The sequence below is a fragment of the Bombina bombina genome, chromosome 2 (assembly GCF_027579735.1).
Source record: "Bombina bombina isolate aBomBom1 chromosome 2, aBomBom1.pri, whole genome shotgun sequence".
Classification (NCBI taxonomy): Eukaryota; Metazoa; Chordata; class Amphibia; order Anura; family Bombinatoridae; genus Bombina; species Bombina bombina.
Window position 1 is genome coordinate 308,780,444 of NC_069500.1, and position 19,457 is coordinate 308,799,900.

General features: G+C 35.4%; 1 protein-coding gene across 1 annotated transcript in view; it reads left to right on the forward strand.

The window, feature by feature from the left end:
• Window positions 1-3,270: 3,270 nt before the first annotated feature.
• Window positions 3,271-19,457, forward strand: part of MEGF10 (multiple EGF like domains 10) — a 195,956-nt gene continuing 179,769 nt past the window's right edge. Inside the window, exon 1 of the mRNA XM_053701632.1 lies at window positions 3,271-3,606. The gene's annotated coding sequence lies outside the window, so the exon portion shown is untranslated. The remainder of the gene's footprint in view (window positions 3,607-19,457) is intronic.

A 19,457-nucleotide genomic window follows, 5' to 3' on the forward strand; every position in this document is an offset into this window, starting at 1 on the left:
AAATAAAAAATGAGGTATCACTGTTATAATTTTAACTACGGGTTAAACTAATAGTTCATGTAATGGCGATGATTTTCATAAGGTTATTTTATTTTATTTGTGAATTGTCTATTGGATCTTGTCTTTGGAGAATATTTGAATTTGCATTTGTATTTTCACTCTATATTGTATATTTTAAATACCTCAATAAAAACTATTATAAAAAAAAAAGAAAAAAAGTATGTGGAAAACAAATTAACTCAGTCCAAAGCCATTCCATAAGTGCTGAAAATACTGCTTATATTGAAAACACCTTCCTAGATACATTAAAGGGACAGTATACTGAAAAATAGTTTTTCCATTAATGTGTTTACAATTGCTTTTTTTACCAACTGCAGAGTAAAAAGTGTATGAAAATTAGCTTTTTATTTATTTATGTTAATATTAAAGCTCTGATTTTGTGTTTTGAAGCCACAACCTAATAAAATGGGTTGAGCTTGTAGGTATAATCAGATCTCATTACTTTATCACATTGTGTACATATACCTGCTTCTTTATCTTATATCTGTCCATAAACCAATCACCAGTACTTGGAGAGAACAATGGAAAATTAACATTTTATTACCTTATCTCTGCTATACCCCACTGAGAGTGTAATTTATTCTGCTGGCTGTGTTTACAAAGTTTATTTATAGCTTGGACCTGCGGCCACAAACTTTCAGAATAGGTTGGGATACCACAGGCTAAATCAACTATTTCAAAGGCCAATATAAGGGTAAAGGAGCTACTTGTAAACAATTTATTACACTCCAGCAGGTAAAGTGGATCATTGGGAACAAATTAAAGGGGAGAACATTTTTGAGTAAACTGTCCATTTAACCAGTCCAGTAAGTTAGTCAGCAAAACCAGCATAGCCCTCTTAAAATAAAGTAGTAAATAAGTCTCTGAAGTATTGGATAGTTCATATTTATGCTATATTTGTTAGACATAGGTGTGGCAAACAAAGAACAAATAAATAAGTACCACTGCATACAAGAAAATAAAGGAGTAAATAAGTCTCTGAAGTATTGGATAGTTCATATTTATGCTATATTTGTTAGACATAGGTGTGGCAAACAAAGAACAAATAAATAAGTACCACTGCATACAAGAAAATAAAGGAGTACTATCGCTTTGTATATTACTGGAAAAAAAACTGTTAAATTACTAAGGGCTAGATTACAAGTGGAGCGCAAAGTATCACCTCTGCAAAAACGATATTTGCACTCCACTTAGTAATACCAATGCACGCAAATGTGTGCTGGTATTGCAAAAGAGGTGCAATGCGAACGCTTCCTCGCATTGCATGGAAGCTTTGCTCTCACGAGAGCGCGCTTCCATAGGCTCCAAGTATGTACATATATATAAACTGGGAACTTATTTATTGCGCGCCCGTAAAGGTCTGTTTAAGGGCGCGCAATAAATTAGCAGTCCACTTAATCTAGCCCTAAATGTGGTACTGTCTCAAAAAGAGTTAAATCTCTGATCTTTGTGTATATTACTGTTTCAGGAAGGTTTAAAGAGATATGAAACCCCCAAAAAATTATTTTGTGATTCAGTCAGAACATACAATTTTCCTGTGCTTATGTCATTGCTTTTTAACAAAAGATAACAAGAGAACAAAGAAAATTAGATAACAGAAGTAAATTAGAAAGTTGTTTAAAATGGCATGCTCTATCTGAATCACAAAATAAAACTTTTGGGGTTTTATATCTCTTTAAATCGATACTCTATGTATATGTCACATTGGTTCTTACAAGGTTAAAGCACTGCTCCAGGTGTGAGGGAAAACATTGTATAGATGCTTAATTTTTGGTTTGGTTTTCTAAGCCATTACAATGAATTTCAATACCCAACAAATCAATTGAAGGAAGAAAAAAAAAAAAAGCCTGAGCAATGTATCCCATAATTCCAGGTCATATATATATTTTGTTATTTTTTTTTTACAACTAGGAAAATATACAGATACATCTTTATTAAGAGCTTTTTGTTGACCTTTGAGGCCTTCATACAAGAAACCAGACAATTCAAAATGATTATTTTGTTACAAAACTGATAGATTGTTGTACCTTATAAGCTTTTATATGTGGTAAGGAACAACTTCCAGATAAGATCATGCTGAAAAAACTCAATACGGAGATTAAATAAAAAGGAGGGGATATAGCTTTTGCACATGACTTTTACTTACTAATATGAAATAATATCTACTAACTAAATACATAATTACAGCTACGTGTGATTAGAATGGAAGGTATCAATTCTAGCAAAGTAACTTGTTTTAAAAACACTACTTACCGTTTCATAATCTATAAAATGATCTATTAAAAAAATATAGGGACTAGAATTGAACAGATGATATTAAATAAATGCATAAACATTAGTTTCAAGGTAAATATATTTTAAATATGTTCAATAATTCACAATCCAATATTGTTAGGCTTAATCATTGTGTAGAAACATTAGGATAAGTTTGAGCAAATGTATTTAACCAACTTCTGGCATAGAAAATGGAGTATTGAGGTGAGGAGAAAAAAACCCTATATGTGCATATTGTCACTAGTCTTGCTCATACTGACTGTTCAGTAGTTAGGTAATTTTAGATCACATCCTGAAAAGTAGGAAAGCTGACAAAGGTACATGCATCATAAAGAAACATGCTACAGATGCACCACCTTCAAATGAGGGATTGCAGGTCCCTAAGGGTACTTTGGGGGGCAATATTTGGGCACAATAACAAACAGTTTATTAACCACAGATATCCATCTTCCATTGACAATAAAACTGTATAGGAACCATATACAGTTAGACTGCACACCAGGGGGCTGTTTACATTAGACAAAACATGTATATTGTGTAAAATGGTCACGCCTCAATACTCTGGTATACCATAACCTACCTTACTAAACATGACCACCATTTGGGCTTCATACATCTTTATAAAAGCCCTAGTTATAAATAATAACTTGAATTGATGTAGACGTTTAGCTGCCCTTTAACCTAAAAACAAATAAACCTACATAGAGAAGAGCTATTTTCATGCATTTGTAAACAATACTTAGTATACATTATTATTAAACTATATGTAAAGAAGATACAATTAAAACCTGGTTTGTAGCACTGTACAATGTTAGTATTACTTTAAATCTTGTGTGACTATAAAAAAAAGTATTAAAAAAGTGTTTCTTTAGAGCCACCAGAAGCAGCAGCAGCAGCAGCAGAAATCTGATCTGTAAAAGGTCCCAGATGCTGTGGTATTAGCCAGTCTAGGCTTCATAATAGCGCCACACCAAGCTGCATGTGAAAGATGCCTGTGTCTCCCCTCCCTCTTGCAGCCTCACAGACTCTGAATGGGACTGTGATGAGAAGTGACAACAACAGGCACTGAGCAGAGCCCCAAACACAGAGCCTCAGTGAGCCTGAATACTGGAGAAGCACTGACACACAAGCACCTCGCTGGGAGCACAGGAAACATCAGCTTTTACTCCTTTGTTACATTTCTACTGGTTGTATATTAAAGGCTATCTGCTTTTTACCGTTATAACTTGTATGGGACACTCTTGATCCAGTGAAGAGCATCTTCATAAACAGGTACGTGACATAAATCACTAACAAGGTCACAGTCGCTTTAAGTTTCTGAGAGTCTACTTCATTACTTGTAGAATTTCTGGCTACAGAAGAGAAACGGTTTAAAGAATATGTTTTGTTTAAAAAGTTTACTTTTTGAGATGACAATGGGATTTAGTTTGAACTTTATGATACCCATATTATGTTGCTGTGTAAGGGCTGTTGTAGATAAGAGCTTTAGCAACGTTGGTGTTTATTTAGAACTTGATGTCTTAAGATAACCATAGTATAGTGCTGTGTAAGGGCGAATGCTGTAGCTGAGAGCTTTAGTAGTAACGTTGGTATTTATTTAGAACCATATTATAGTGCTGTGTAAGGGCTAATGCTGTAGCTGAGAGCTTTAGTAGTAACGTTGGTATTTATTTAGAACCATAGTATAGTGCTGTGTAAGGGCTAATGCTGTAGCTGAGAGCTTTAGTAGTAACGTTGTTATTTATTTAGAATTTTCCTGGGAATGAAAGTGATGGAGCAGACAACGTTTGTTTATTTTGGAGAGCAATCAGCAGCCTAGATTTGCTAATGGTTTAGACATTTCTTCAGTGTGTTGTGTTTGGGGGGGGGGGGGGGGGGTTATAGGCATCTCCCCGTATTATTTCAGATGCCATATTGGTTAGGGGTAATTTAATTTAAAAATCATTTTAATTCACATCATATGACTTGTGGGAAGGTCACAATGTATAGAAATAAAGCACTTAGATGAAATGGGGATCTCATATCCAGTGCACGTCTACTGCTAAAGCGTACAAGTTCGGATACCCATACACTATACCAGCCCCTCTGGGAATGATCCTAAATATACTTCAAATATGTTCCCCGAAATTATCTAAGAAATGTAATACCTATCCAGTGAGAAATATCTAAACAGTCTCTTTAATTTCTGTTATATTCTAGAGCTGATTAACAATAACTTGACAATTTGTAGAACTTTGTTTTTGTGCCATTTATGAATGCTTGGGAATGTTGCAGTTACTGTATTTGCAGTTATTGTGCAGAATGTAAGAACTTCCTCACATTTTCCCCATAAAGTTATTATACTCCTCGCACAGTGAAGTTGATACTGGTTACGTTTTGCAGAGTATAAGCTGGACAGGACAGTGTGCGTTTTCCCCACTGGGGGGCTCTGTTGTGCAGGGTGTAAACTACTAGTACTGCCTCTCTGTGACTGTTGTTGTTTACACCTGCTGAGAAGCAGCTGGGTATTACATCAGGAATACTGTGCTCCAGCATCTACCCACATACTGCACTGCTTCTTACTGGCATAACGTTTTGAGCAAAGACATGGAAAATGACTAAAAACACCCACTGTGTGCAAACAGGTGTAAAATACATTAAATCCCATTCCATCTATAATACGTTTCTATGTTAATGACTGTTAGACACACTGAAATAAGAGAATGCTCAGGAAAAAAAGCCATGAGGAAACAAGTAAAATGCTATTTTGACCTTTTGAACATTTAAAGTTAATTTCTGTGGTGATTGCTACAATATCTGTCATTTCAATCACACATCACGCATGATAGAGGAAACTCTACCATATCATTTATGCCTTTCAAGCCTATGCTTAGAGTCTGGGCATATTTTTACTGAATATTATAGCAAACCCTGGACCAGAGTTACATTAACAAACTGAGGAATGTTTATCTTTTACTTTTGTAAATAAAGAACATGTAAATGTGAATCTTCTTGTTAGATAAATATCAGTATGCCCATTTCATCCAATGTCATCTGATAAAGGGAGCTAAAGTAACATGAATGTAAAAATTGATAGAGCTTGCAATTTTTAGACTTTTTAATTTACTTCCTTTATCATATTTACTTCGTTCTCTTGTTATCTTTGTTGAAAGGTGTACCTAGGTAGGCTCAGGAGCAGCAGCAATGCCCTACCAGGAGCTAGCAGGTGATTGTCATTGGCTCCCCAGATATGTTCAGTTTGACTACTCCAGAATTGTGTTGTTTAAAAAGATAGATAATCCCTTTATTAACCATTTCCCAGTTTTGCATAACTAACATTGTTATATTAGTATAGGTTTTACCTCTGTGATTACCTTGTATTGACAGACTTGCATTTTAGCCAATCAGTATGGACTCATAAATAACTCCACTGGGAGTGAGCACAATGTTATCTATATGGTACATATGAACTAGCACTGTCTAACTGAAAAACTGTCAAAATGCACTGAGACAAGAGGGGGCCTTCAAGGGCTTAGAAATTAGAATAAGAGCCTACCTAGGTTTAGCTTTCAACAAAGAATACCAAGAGAACAAAGCAAATGTGATGATAAAAGTAGATTAGAAAGTTGTTTAAAATTGTATTACCCTATTTGCATGATGAAAGTTTAATTTTGTCTAGACTGTCCCTTTAACTATATGTGTAATCCCTTTGAATGTGTTAAACACATACTTATGAGCAAGCAATAGCACAATAATAAAATGCTCTAACACTGAGTGGCTAAGTTGCATTGCCAGTTATATAGTTGCTAACATAAAAAACAACTCAGTTTCAGCATGAGAAACTTGTCCCCACACAACTATTCATTTGATGACTTCTGTTTTAATTACTTTGTCACTTTCTTCTGGTTAGGGAGTGGTGATTTTTGGCGGTGTCTCTCACATCTATAAAGATGGGGACCAGTGTTATTTATTTCTTCATATTCAGAAGTAATTTCCGTTCTTCTTGCATATATATTCCTGTTTTGAAGTTAGAGACCTGAAACCCACAATTTTTCATTCATGATTCAGATAGAGAATATAATTTTAAACAACTTTCCAATTTACTTCTATTATCTAATCTGCTTCATTCTGTTTGTTTCCTTTGTTGAAGGAGAAGCAATGCACTACTGGGAGCTAGCTGAAAGCCAATGAGAGGAATCATATATGTGCAGCCACCAATCAGCAACTTCTGAGACTACCTAGGTGTACTTTAAAAAAAAAAATACAAAGAGAATGAAGCAGAATAGATAATATAAATAAATTAGAACGTTAGTTAGAATAGCATGTTCTTTCTGAATCATGAAAGAAAAAAATAGTGTTTTATGTCCCTTTAAGTTCATAAGGAAGCTGTTAGGTACAGTATTTCTGGGATATTTTAAAGAAATGATGAATATTTTAATACAGGAAAGGTCTGTGCAGCTGTATGTCTTGTTTCCCCATACACTCTAGAACAGGTGAGGCAGACTTTTGTAAGGCAAGGGCTACCTCTAATTTTATTCCAAGTGATGTGGTCACCTAACTAAAAAAAAAAAACACCAGTCGGTGGCTGAAAATTGTATTTTTGCCACAAATAATACAGCTTTAAAAATCAGCTGCGCTCTTTAATAATAAATACAGCCACTCTCTTTACTTACTGAGAGAGCTCTCTCTTTACGTCATGCTGGGACCATCAAGCAAACTCATCTGTGTACCGCGCCTGTGTATGAATAAGTAGTCTCACAATCAAGACGGCTCGAGTCTAGTAGCGGAGTAGTCAAGCCTGGAACACATGGGAACCCCACAGCTTAGGTACAATGATGACAATGAACTATTGTCAGCCAATCATAGACAGACTCATTCTACAAAGTAATTTTATTGGCTGGACTCCATGTCAGGTTGATTAGGGGGCAGGTCCTGTTGGCTGCTCTCCATCCATCCGCTACTAGCTGAAGACTACTTCCAATAGTTGGGACAGTGACAGCGGCAGGATTTGCAGGCTCTGTACCGCCTTACACAGCAACCAGAGACTGGTATAGCAGCAACAGCTCTGACCTGCACAATTTGGTGACAACAAATTCTGGGGACTAAAAGCTGCAGAAACTAGCACAACGTATAGCTAATATTAGTGTGTCAGAGAAAGTATCAGAGAGCAGCATCAAAGCCTGGTACAGAGTAAGTAAAAGAACCTGAGGGGGAGTAACAGACCCTGGGGAAAAAAAAAATCACCAGACCATTCACCCAGCAGAGCCTGGTGACAAATAATGGGGGACATAACTAGAAAGTAGCTTTAGAATATCAGACAGAACAGGACCTGGAACTGCCAAACCCAGGGATACCGAGCTGCATCTCAGCCTGTCACATGAAGAGTCTGTACTATGGGCTGATCGCACTTGAGACAAAAAGTAGGAGAGTTTGGGACAGGCAGTAACCAAAGCTGGGGCAGCGAGTTCAGCTACAGCCACCTCGCGCATGCTGAAGTACACATACCGCCGTCATAGACTCATAGCCGATTTCAAAAGTCTGCATAAGAAAAACATTTCTCATACATACGGTGGCAAGGCTCTTCACTCAGAATCTAAATGCGTGAGAAATGTTTCTCTTATTATGCAGACTTTTGAAATCTTCCAGGAGGTCACCTCAAAATTCACTTGCGGTCCACTGGTAGACCGTGATCTACCTCTTGCCCTCCCCTGCTCTAGAATATAATTCAAAGTATTAACACTAACTTACAAAGCACTCAACAGCCTCACTCCCAACTATATATCCTCTCTTATTCCCAAATACTCCCCAAGTTGTCTTCTTCTATCAACCGCTGACCTACGTCTCTCCACTCCTATTATCTCTACGTCACTCTCTCGCCTCCAAGACCTCTCTGCCCCGCTTCATGCTACAATCCATATAACAAGCTACCCCAGACCTTATGTCTCTGCACCCTCAACCTATAGACTGTGAGCTCTTCAGAGCAGGGACCTTCCTCTTTAATAGTTTTGTTTAGTCTGTTATGTTTTTGTATCTTATCCCAAATCTTTTTATTGTATACCCCTATCTCTGTACCCAGTGCTATGGACTTTTGTGGCACTATACAAATACATGATGATAACAATAATACTATCTATCTATCTATCTATCTATCTATCTATCTATCTATCTATCTATCATCTATCTATCTATCTATCTATCTATCTATCTATCTATCTATCTATCTATCTATCTATATTCAATGGCCTTTTACTATTCTATCACAATTTTCTCATTTTAATGCACCAGGTTCTCAGATTGAATTTTAGTATTACATTGAAAATGTTTGCTTTGCCACATGATCTGTTTGTTACTTAAGGTGACAGATTTGGCAGTTCCTAGTGTAAAGTTATTACTTAAACCCCAGGATGCACATTTTTAGTTCTATAAACAGAAGAGGTCATGTAGTCAGGTTACTAAATGATTAGGAACTGGATACTTGCTTGCTTCCTACTATAAATCTGTAACACTTGTTATACAGATGTGTGTAAAGATGATTGAATTGTGTTATCTTACACTTTAATGTGACTTATCTTTCTCTGAAATGCTGTACTAATAGCATAGAACTGTAGGAAAGGTTGGGGATTTATAAATAATGATTATTATTATTATTTTGTGCGGTTTTGTTAGAGCAGTTTATTTTTTTCCTTAGCCTTCCTTGTCCTATCCTGCAGATGGGTTAAACACATAGTTAAAATCAGCTCCAGAGCAGGAATCCAAAATTAACACCTAGATGAACACATCTGGTGAACCAATGACAACAACCATATTTGATGAATAACTACCAACCACAATTTAGCATTCAATAGTGTATTGCTGCTCATGAGCCTACATAGGTATGCTTTTCAATAAAGAATAACAAGAGAAAAAAGTAAATTTGATAATAGAAGTAAATTAAAAAGTTAAAACATTAAAAATGCTACTCTTTCTGAACTATGGAAGTTTAATTTTGACTTCCTGTAACTGCTACTGTAGGGTTAAACATAAAGAAAACTCACACACCCAATTAACTTCCATTCTGTTCCAAAGGTGCCAATTGGTTGATTGATCCTCATATATTTTTCTGGAGGTGTTACAGATTAAATACATAGAGTAGAGAGGTATTTGTAAGGAATTAACTATTGTAATTAAATAGCAATTTTTTTTTCTTTTTTATACCCATAACCGGCCAACTGAAAACTAGTTATAATAATATGAGGTAGATACATTTAAAAAATGATAATGACTTCTTTAAATATCAAGAACTACATCTTCATACTATATACTATATATGATAATTTAAAAATATGTTTCATTTTTTATATTTTCATTGGTCTCACTGAAGATATTGCTTACTCAGTGTGATAATATTGCAGTGTTATATTATGGGGGATTATCTTTGATTTATTCCAGAGGGCAAACGAAGACTGGAAACTTTTGGTCCAGGGGACATATACAGTTTAAGGCCCAGGTATGGCAACTCCATCATAAATATATATCTATACATAAAACAAATGTGTGATCCATATAACAAGCTTTTATGTGAAGTTTCAGGGAGACCCATCCCTTTCTCAGCCATCAAATGTGTTAACCCATTACCTATATACATCCTTAAAGGGACATATAGCCCAAAATGCTTCTTTCATGATTCAGATATCATTTAAAAAAAAAAGTTACCAATTTACTTCTATTATCAAATTTTGGCTCAGTAAAAAGAAAAAGAACATAATATGTTGTGGACAATTTTCTGTATTAATAAATTCTTCAAGGCCTAAAGTCTAAATATTAAATTCAGTACAGACCCTTAAATATACATTTTATCTAACTCATATAAGAGATAAACGATGGATAATAGTAAAGGAATCAATTACTCTTTTGACTTTTTTAAATCAAAATTTTTATTTCACTATCCAAGATTTTTCATGAATTTGTATGCCCAAAACAGAGCTAAACATTCAATCAATGCTACAATAAAACAGCCAATCCTATTGTATAAACCTGCTAAAATACCACAAAATACACACATCTATCACATGCTGTCCTCTACAAAATATAAGATACCAACAAGTCTATCAGTCAGTCCTAAAGCGAATTACACCACTGCATGAACTGCTCAGTGCCGCTCTCTGGCGCTAGTGTAGCTCGCCTTACCAGCACTCAGGAACATCCGCAATGAAATCACAGGGACATCGCTGAAGTGACACCGCTCCCCTACAAACTACAACGTATCAAGCAGTAGTACAAAAGGGACACAAAAAAATGTATGTAAAGTAAAATCAAAATGTAGTATAATGAGATGTAAAGTATCAGATAATGTATAAACAAAGTCTTGAATAAGGTATGAAGAAATCTCTCTCACAAGAATGAAGCACCTCTAGGTGCATATAGAGCAGACCAGAATATCACAGTTATCTAGCAAACTGATCCACATACTGTATGTTGTTCTATGGAACTGAATCCTCCAGAGACAACCAAAAAAATAGTCATGAAGATACTTAAGCTGCATAAAATGTCTCTATTAAAGGGACACTGAACCCAAATTTTTTCTTTCGTGATTCAGATAGAGAATTTGAAGCAACTTTCTAATTTACTCCTATTATCATTTTGCTTCGTTCTCTTGCTAGCTTTATTTGAAAAAGAAGGCATCTAAGCTTTTTTTGTTGGTTAAGAACTATGGATAGCACTTTTTTATTGGTGGATGAATTTATCCACCAATCAACAAGGACAACCCAAGTTGTTCACCAAAAATGGTCCGGCATCTAAACTTGCATTCTCGCATTTCAAATAAAGATACCAAGAGAATGAAGAAAATTTGATAATAGGAGTAAATTAGAAAGTTGCTTAAAATGTCATGCTCTTACTGAATAACGAAAGAAAAATTTGGGTTCAGTGTCCTTTTAAACACACCTAACACATTTTTCATCTGGTGGCTGTACAATATTGTATCATTGTGTCACCTTCTGTGTTTGTTCTGTTTCAGATACTAAATGAAAATCTACTAACAAGACATCATTATAGTTTATTAATCAAAACAAGTTAGCAATCAACAGAGAAAACATGTCACTAGTATATACCTTGTTAAAAATAAGCACAAAAACAAATTTTTTACTTGTCCACTGCAGTTTCTTACTAGACCAGAACTACTGAGATAGTGAGAATTTGTAACCCTGTCTATTGGATAGTGCAGCATTTTATGAAGCTGGTAACCATTACACACACAATCAGTTCTCTGTGGTATTTTTTAAATTAAAATGAGAAAATATGTTTTTAATAACTCTTGAAGGTCTTAGACCTTTGCTGTAAAGTATTATTGACTTGGAGCAAGGATTAAATAGCGACATCACTATTTTTGCAGATGATACTAAGTTAAGTAAGGTCATTAGGTCAGAGCAGGATGAACTTTTGTTACAAAGGGATCTGCAAAAATTAGAAGTATGGGCAGGTAAATGTAAAATGAGAATTAATATGGGAAAATGCAAGGTTCTACATTTTGGAAGTTAAAATAAGCAGGCGATGTATTATTTAAATGGGACAAGACTTAGCCAAACAGAGGAGAAAATGGATTTGGGAGTAGTAATAGATAACAAGCTAAAGATGGATGCACAATGCAGGACAGCGGCTTCAAAGGGTAGTAAGTTACTATCATATATTAAAAGAGGCATTGATTCAAGGGAGAAAAGCATAATTCTGTCAATATATTAATCCCTGGTAAGACCTCACCTTGAGTATGGAGTGCAGATCTGGGGACCAATTGCAAAAAAAGATATTGCAGAACTAGAAAAAGTTCAGAGAAGGGCCACAAATCTAATAAGGGGAATGGAGAATTTAAGCTATGAGGAGAGGCTAGCCAAACTGGGTCTGTTTTCCCTAGAAAAAAGGTGCTTGAGAGGTGACATGATTACTTTATATAAATATATTCAAGGCCCATATACAGAGATGGCAGAAGCTCTGTTTATTCCAAGAAAATTGTTTGTGACAAGAGGTCACAATTTAAGGTTGGAGGAAAAGAGATTTAATGTCCTGCAACGGAAACGCTGTTTCACTGTAAGAGCAAAAAAATTGTGGAACTCATTACCAAAGGAGTTAGTGAATGCCAATACCCTAGATACATTTAAAAAAAATTGGATACATTTCTGGCTAGAAAAAAAATTCATGGATGTGATTGCTTGTATTAAATAAGTCACCTTTTAGTGGGTTTCATTTAAGCTCAACTGGAGCTTTCTTTTGTAAGTATATTAGATTTGTATAGGTTGAACTCGATGGACATCAGTCTTTTTTCAACCTCAATTACTATATTACTATGTAAAACAACATTGTACTTTAAATGTTTCTATTATGCAGCAGATAAGGTTGGTTTACAATAAAAGATGCTAAGTTAAAGCTGTCTAAATATATACTAAAACTGGTAATTAGCTGCTGATTGGTTAATGCACTCTTGTGCACAAGATTGATTGACAGGCAAGCTAATCCATGATGTATAGACACAAATCAGTGCCTATGATGGATCATCTGACGCGTTTCTGAGGTGCTGACAATAGACTTTTTTAACTTACTTTGTATTGCTCTGCAGCCCTAGCATACTTGAATTATATGTCCCTTATATGCACTTTGAAATACATTCTTATAAATAATACAAATATAAAAATGAGTACAATGTTCCTTTCTTACAAATAAATTAATGCAAAATAAATACAACATAGAGGATAAAAAAAGATAAATATTATATGTTACTATATAAATATTGTAACTGTTAAAAAAAGTAAAATGATAAAACTGTTTGCATTTTATAATTGGGAGAAATTTGAGTCTTCATTATTATATACACAAAAGACTCATTGAAAGATGTAGCTGTATTAGTCTATGAAAGAACAGTGATGTAATTAGTTTGATTGTAAGTGCAGGGAGACTACACATATGGAAATGTTTATAGCCTGAAATTGTAATAATTATTGGTGACAACGTAAATGTGTTGAACCGGTAATGATTACCCATTTTTATTAAGTTATGTTGTAAGACCTTTTCCTGATCTTGAAGACAGGGAAGTGGTTAATTAAGTAAGAATGGACTTGATGGTTCGAGTAAAATGCATATTCTTGTTGCAAAAAGAAAAAGATGTTTGATTATGAACTAGTAGAAATAGGCAGTAGCTAAATTGGTGATTTACAAGTCTACCACAGCAAAAGAATGTCATTTTTCAATTTTGAAAATAAATGGAATTTTATAATTGGAAAGTCCACTGTGCTTCCTCTGTCCAGATTATCTTACAAAGAAATTAGTCATGATTTCTGAAAGCAATCTCACACTACTTTGTACATATTAAACTACAAGGGCCTGACCAGCAGTGCATGGTAAACCTATTTATGTGAGCTTATATTGCTTTGTCAGAGGGCACATTGAAATGTGTGGCATCTTAAATCAGCCAATAAAAGAAAGAGTGCCACAAAATACCAAAATGAAAATCTTACATATAGATAACAAATATGAAAATCTTACATGGAGTTGCCATACTAGTTTTTGTAATCTATTGCACTGGAGATGAATCTTAGAATACTATACGTTATTGTTCATTTTTAAATGTAAATTGCATTGGGATGACACAGTTGCAGAATACTTATATAGTAGTATGAATAGTATTAGAAAGAAAATGAAAAGAATTGTTTTAGAAAAGTATTCAGTTATTCATCATATTGAAGCACTAAGGGGGAGTATAAAAATACAAGACATCTCAAATCAGAGGCATTAAAACATATCTCTGCCACAAAATAAATGTATTGAAATTATAGGAATCCCATCCACAGTTTGTAAAAGGAAAGAGGTTGAAATGCCCCCTTTATTTTGTATATCTGGTCCTGGTTATGGAAAGAAAAAGAGCCCAAGACATAACCTCTGTCAGAGAGACCCCTCTGTTGAACTAGGATTATCTCCTCTTTTAAATGAGTGGTCACTTGACTTTACATATAATTTGATTTACATACACATTTCTTTACACTATTAAGCACAAGATGTGTTTGCATTTGTGATTGGCTGATGGCTGTCACATGGTACAGGGGGAGTGGAAATAGACAAAACTTTTAAAATTGTCAGAAAAAAATCTACTACTCATTTGAAGATCAGTTTAAGTGCTATTGCATTGTCTTTTTATCTTGCTTTTGTTGATTATGCAAATCTACTGTGTTGACTGGTCCTTTAAAGGACCAGTAAACACAGTAGATTTACATAATTAACAACTGCATGATAACAAGACTGAACTTCAAATGAGTAGTAGATTTTTTTCTAACAAATTTCAAAGTTATGTCTATTTCCACTCTCCCTGTACCATGAGACAGCCATCAGCCAATCACAAATGCATATACGTATATGCTGTGAATTCTTGCACATGCTCAGTAGGAGCTGGTGACTCAAAAAGTGTAAATATAAAAGACTGCATATTTTTTTAATGAAATTAAATTGGAAAGTTTAATTTGACCTGAGTGTCCCTTTAACAAATTGTTAGGGTAAATAAATCAGCTGCTCAGGTTGCTAGATTGCTGGGTGTTAAAGTAAATATTTACTTATTTACTTGTTTACATTGATGTTATGTCTAGCATTTTATTACCACCCCTCAAAAAAAATAATAATCCAGGTTTGATGAGACCTATTAGGGGATTCAGTGAAGGAGCGAAAAAATAATTTAGCAAATTCGTCTCATTATGCATCTCATCTTCCTTTCTTGATCATTTAGATATTTACTATGTTAAAAGGAAACTAAGGCCTAGATTTGGAGTTTGGCGGTAGCCGTGAAAACCAGCGTTAGAGGCTCCTAACGCTGGTTTTAGGCTACCGCCGGTATTTGGAGTCACTCAAAATAGGGTCTAACGCTCACTTTTCAGCCGCGACTTTTCCATACCGCAGATCCCCTTACGTCAATTGCGTATCCTATCTTTTCAATGGGATTTTTCTAACTCCGGTATTTAGAGTCGTTTCTGAAGTGAGCGTTAGACATCTAACGACAAAACTCCAGCCGCAGGAAAAAAGTCAGTAGTTAAGAGCTTTCTGGGCTACCGCCGGTTTCTAAAGCTCTTAACTACTGTACTCTAAAGTACACTAACACCCATAAACTACCTATGTACCCCTAAACCGAGGTCCCCCCACATCGCCGACACTCGAATAAAAATTTTTAACCCCTAATCTGCCGACCGCCACCTACGTTATCCTTATGTACCCCTAATCTGCTCCCCCTAACACCGCCGACCCCTGTATTATATTTATTAACCCCTAATCTGCCCCCCTCAACGTCGTCTCCACTTGCCTACACTTATTAACCCCTAATCTGCCGACCGCAAAATGCCGCCACCTACGTTATCCTTATGTACCCCTAATCTGCTGCCCCTAACACCGCCGACCCCTATATTATATTTATTAACCCCTAATCTGCCCCCCTCAACGTCGCCTCCACCTGCCTACACTTATTAACCCCTAATCTGCCGAGCGGACCTGAGCGCTACTATAATAAAGTTATTAACCCCTAATCCGCATCACTAACCCTATAATAAATAGTATTAACCCCTAATCTGCCCTCCCTAACATCGCCGACACCTAACTTCAATTATTAACCCCTAATCTGCCGACTGGAGCTCACCGCTAATCTAATAAATGTATTAACCCCTAAAGCTAAGTCTAACCCTAACACTAACACCCCCCTAAGTTAAATATAATTTACATCTAACGAAATTAATTAACTCTTATTAAATAAATTATTCCTATTTAAAGCTAAATACTTACCTGTAAAATAAATCCTAATATAGCTACAATATAAATTATAATTATATTATAGCTATTTTAGGATTTATATTTATTTTACAGGTAACTTTGTATTTATTTTAACCAGGTACAATAGCTATTAAATAGTTAAGAACTATTTAATAGCTAAAATAGTTAAAATAATTACAAAATTACCTGTAAAATAAATCCTAACCTAAGTTACAATTAAACCTAACACTACACTATCAATACTATAGCATTCTATTGGCTGATCGGAACAGCCAATAGAATGCGAGCTCAATCTGATTGGCTGATTGGATCAGCCAATCGGATTGAACTTGATTCTGATTGGCTGATTCCATCAGCCAATCAGAATATTCCTACCTTAATTCCGATTGGCTGATAGAATCCTATCAGCCAATCGGAATTCGAGGGACGCCATCTTGGATGACGTCCCTTAAAGGAACCGTCATTCTTCAGTTGGACGTCGCCGGAAGAAGATGGGTCCGCGGTGGAGGTCTTCAGGATGGAGCCGGTCGTCATCAGATGAAGATAGAAGATGCCGGTTGGATCAAGATGGTTGCCGGTCCAGATCGCCTCTTCTTCCCGGATAGGATGAAGACTTTGGAGCCTCTTCTGGACCTCTTCAGCCACCGGATGATGGATCGCCAACCCCCGCTTGGGTTGGATGAAGATTTTGGAGCCAGGACGGATCGGTGATACCTGGTGAGGTGAAGACAAGGTAGGATGATCTTCAGGGGCTTAGTGTTAGGTTTATTTAAGGGGGGTTTGGGTTAGATTAGGGGTATGTGAGTGGTGGGTTGTAATGTTGGGGGGGGGGGTATTGTATGTTTTTTTTTTACAGGCAAAAGAGCTGAATTTCTTGGGGCATGCCCCGCAAAGGGCCCTGTTCAGGGCTGGTAAGGTAAAAGAGCTTTTAACTTTAGTAATTTAGAATAGGGTAGGGCATTTTTTATTTTGGGGGGCTTTGTTGTTTTATTAGGGGGCTTAGAGTAGGTGTAATTAGTTTAAAATTGTTGTAATATTTTTCTTATGTTTGTAAATATTTTTTTATTTTTTGTAACTTAGTTCTTTTTTATTTTTTGTACTTTAGCTAGTTTATTTAATTGTATTTATTTGTAGGAATTGTATTTAATTAATTTATTGATAGTGTAGTGTTAGGTTAATTGTAGGTAATTGTAGGTAGTTTATTTAATTCATTTATTGATAGTTTAATTGTAACTTAGGTTAGTATTTATTTTACAGGTAATTTTGTAATTATTTTAACTATTTTAGCTATTAAATAGTTCTTAACTATTTAATAGCTATTGTACCTGGTTAAAATAATTACAAAGTTGCCTGTAAAATAAATATTAATCCTAAAATAGCTACAATGTAATTATAATTTATATTGTAGCTATATTAGGGTTTATTTTACAGGTAAGTATTTAGCTTTAAATAGGAATAATTTATTTAATAAGAGTTAATTAATTTCGTTAGATTAAAATTATATTTAATTTAGGGGGGTGTTAGTGTTAGGGTTAGACTTAGCTTTAGGGGTTAATCCATTTATTAGAATAGCGGTGAGCTCCGGTCGGCAGATTAGGGGTTAATATTTGAAGTTAGGTGTCGGCGATGTTAGGGAGGGCAGATTAGGGGTTAATACTATTTATTATAGGGTTAGTGAGGCGGATTAGGGGTTAATAACTTTATTATAATAGCGGTGCGGTCCGTCGGCAGATTAGGGGTTAATAAGTGTAGGCAGGTGGAGGCGACGTTGAGGGGGGCAGATTAGGGGTTAATAAATATAATATAGGGGTCGGCGATGTTAGGGCAGCAGATTAGGGGTACATAGGGATAATGTAAGTAGCGGCGGTTTATGGAGCGGCAGATTAGGGGTTAAAAATAAAATGCAGGTGTCAGCGATAGCGGGGGCGGCAGAATAGGGGTTAATAAGTGTAAGGTTAGGGGTGTTTAGACTCGGGGTACATGTTAGAGTGTTAGGTGCAGACGTAGGAAGTGTTTCCGCATAGCAAACAATGGGGCTGCGTTAAGAGCTGAACGCGGCTTTTTTGCAGGTGTTAGGTTTTTTTTCAGCTCAAACAGCCCCATTGTTTCCTATGGGGGAATCGTGCACGAGCACGTTTTTGAGGCTGGCCGCGTCCGTAAGCAACTCTGGTATTGAGAGTTGAAGCTGCGTTAAAAATGCTCTACGCTCCTTTTTTGGAGCCTAACACAGCCTTTATGTGGACTCTCAATACCAGAGTTATTTTTATGGTGCGGCCAGAAAAAAGCCGGCGTTAGTTTTTCGGGTCGTTACCGACAAAACTCCAAATCTAGCCGTAAACTTCTTGTAATTATAATATATTTCTGTTGTCTTGCTATAGAATAACATGTCAGACAAATAAAAACATTTTTAAAATGCAATTGTTTTTCAGTAGCCAAACTCCACCCAACACTTACCTTTCTAGGAAAAAACAATCATGGCTTGAGTCTGCAGACAAAAATGTTAGCCAATGTCATTATCTAAGTATAAAGGGCATTGTTTCTCAGTCCTTATCTGTTTTCAAACTAATTAGGTGATTATATGTAGCAGCGTTAGCCTAGTCCACAAATTGCCTTTTTAGTTCTGAGAATTAGAAAATACAGAATTGTCCAGAGTTGTTTTACTACACATAGCTAAACATTTTATATTAAATTCTCAATTTGTTTACTGTCCCTTTATGTCAGGCCTGTAGTAGGAACTTATTAAATTAGAGAATGGTTATGATTAGACAATAGTTGTGATTTAGTTTAATAGCTAATAACTTAATATAATATATCCAGCGCTACATAATTTGGCTGTGCTATACAAATAAATGATAATAATAATAATAATAATAATAATAATAATAATAATAATAATAATATAAGGTAGATCCCTTTAAGGAAAACGTTGCATTTTGTGTCTCTTAATTTTTTGAACAAGAATTTCCCATGTATATTTTATGGCTATTTCATTACCAGATTATGAACATGTTTATGGTGCATGCATTTAGCTTCTGCTTGTATTTGACACGCTAGATTACAGACTGTAAAGTGGATATGTACTGTTATGTTAAATGAAATCCTTAAAAAAAAAGCAGCAGTTCATTAATAAGCAAATCAGTAAGTTTATTAATTTGATACATCTGGCAGTGGCACACCCAAAACACAGTAATAGAGAATAAATGTCCCTGAACTGTAGTATTCATACAGAGTCTGTGCTATACAGAAAAGTATAAAATGTAAATATCATTTAGTAGGTTCTTTAACATTGGATAATGACTGTGGGGAACCTCTCTTTTAAGACATTGCCCTGAAATTTGACCGAGATTTTAGCAGCAGAGGAGGAATAACAAAGGTCTTCT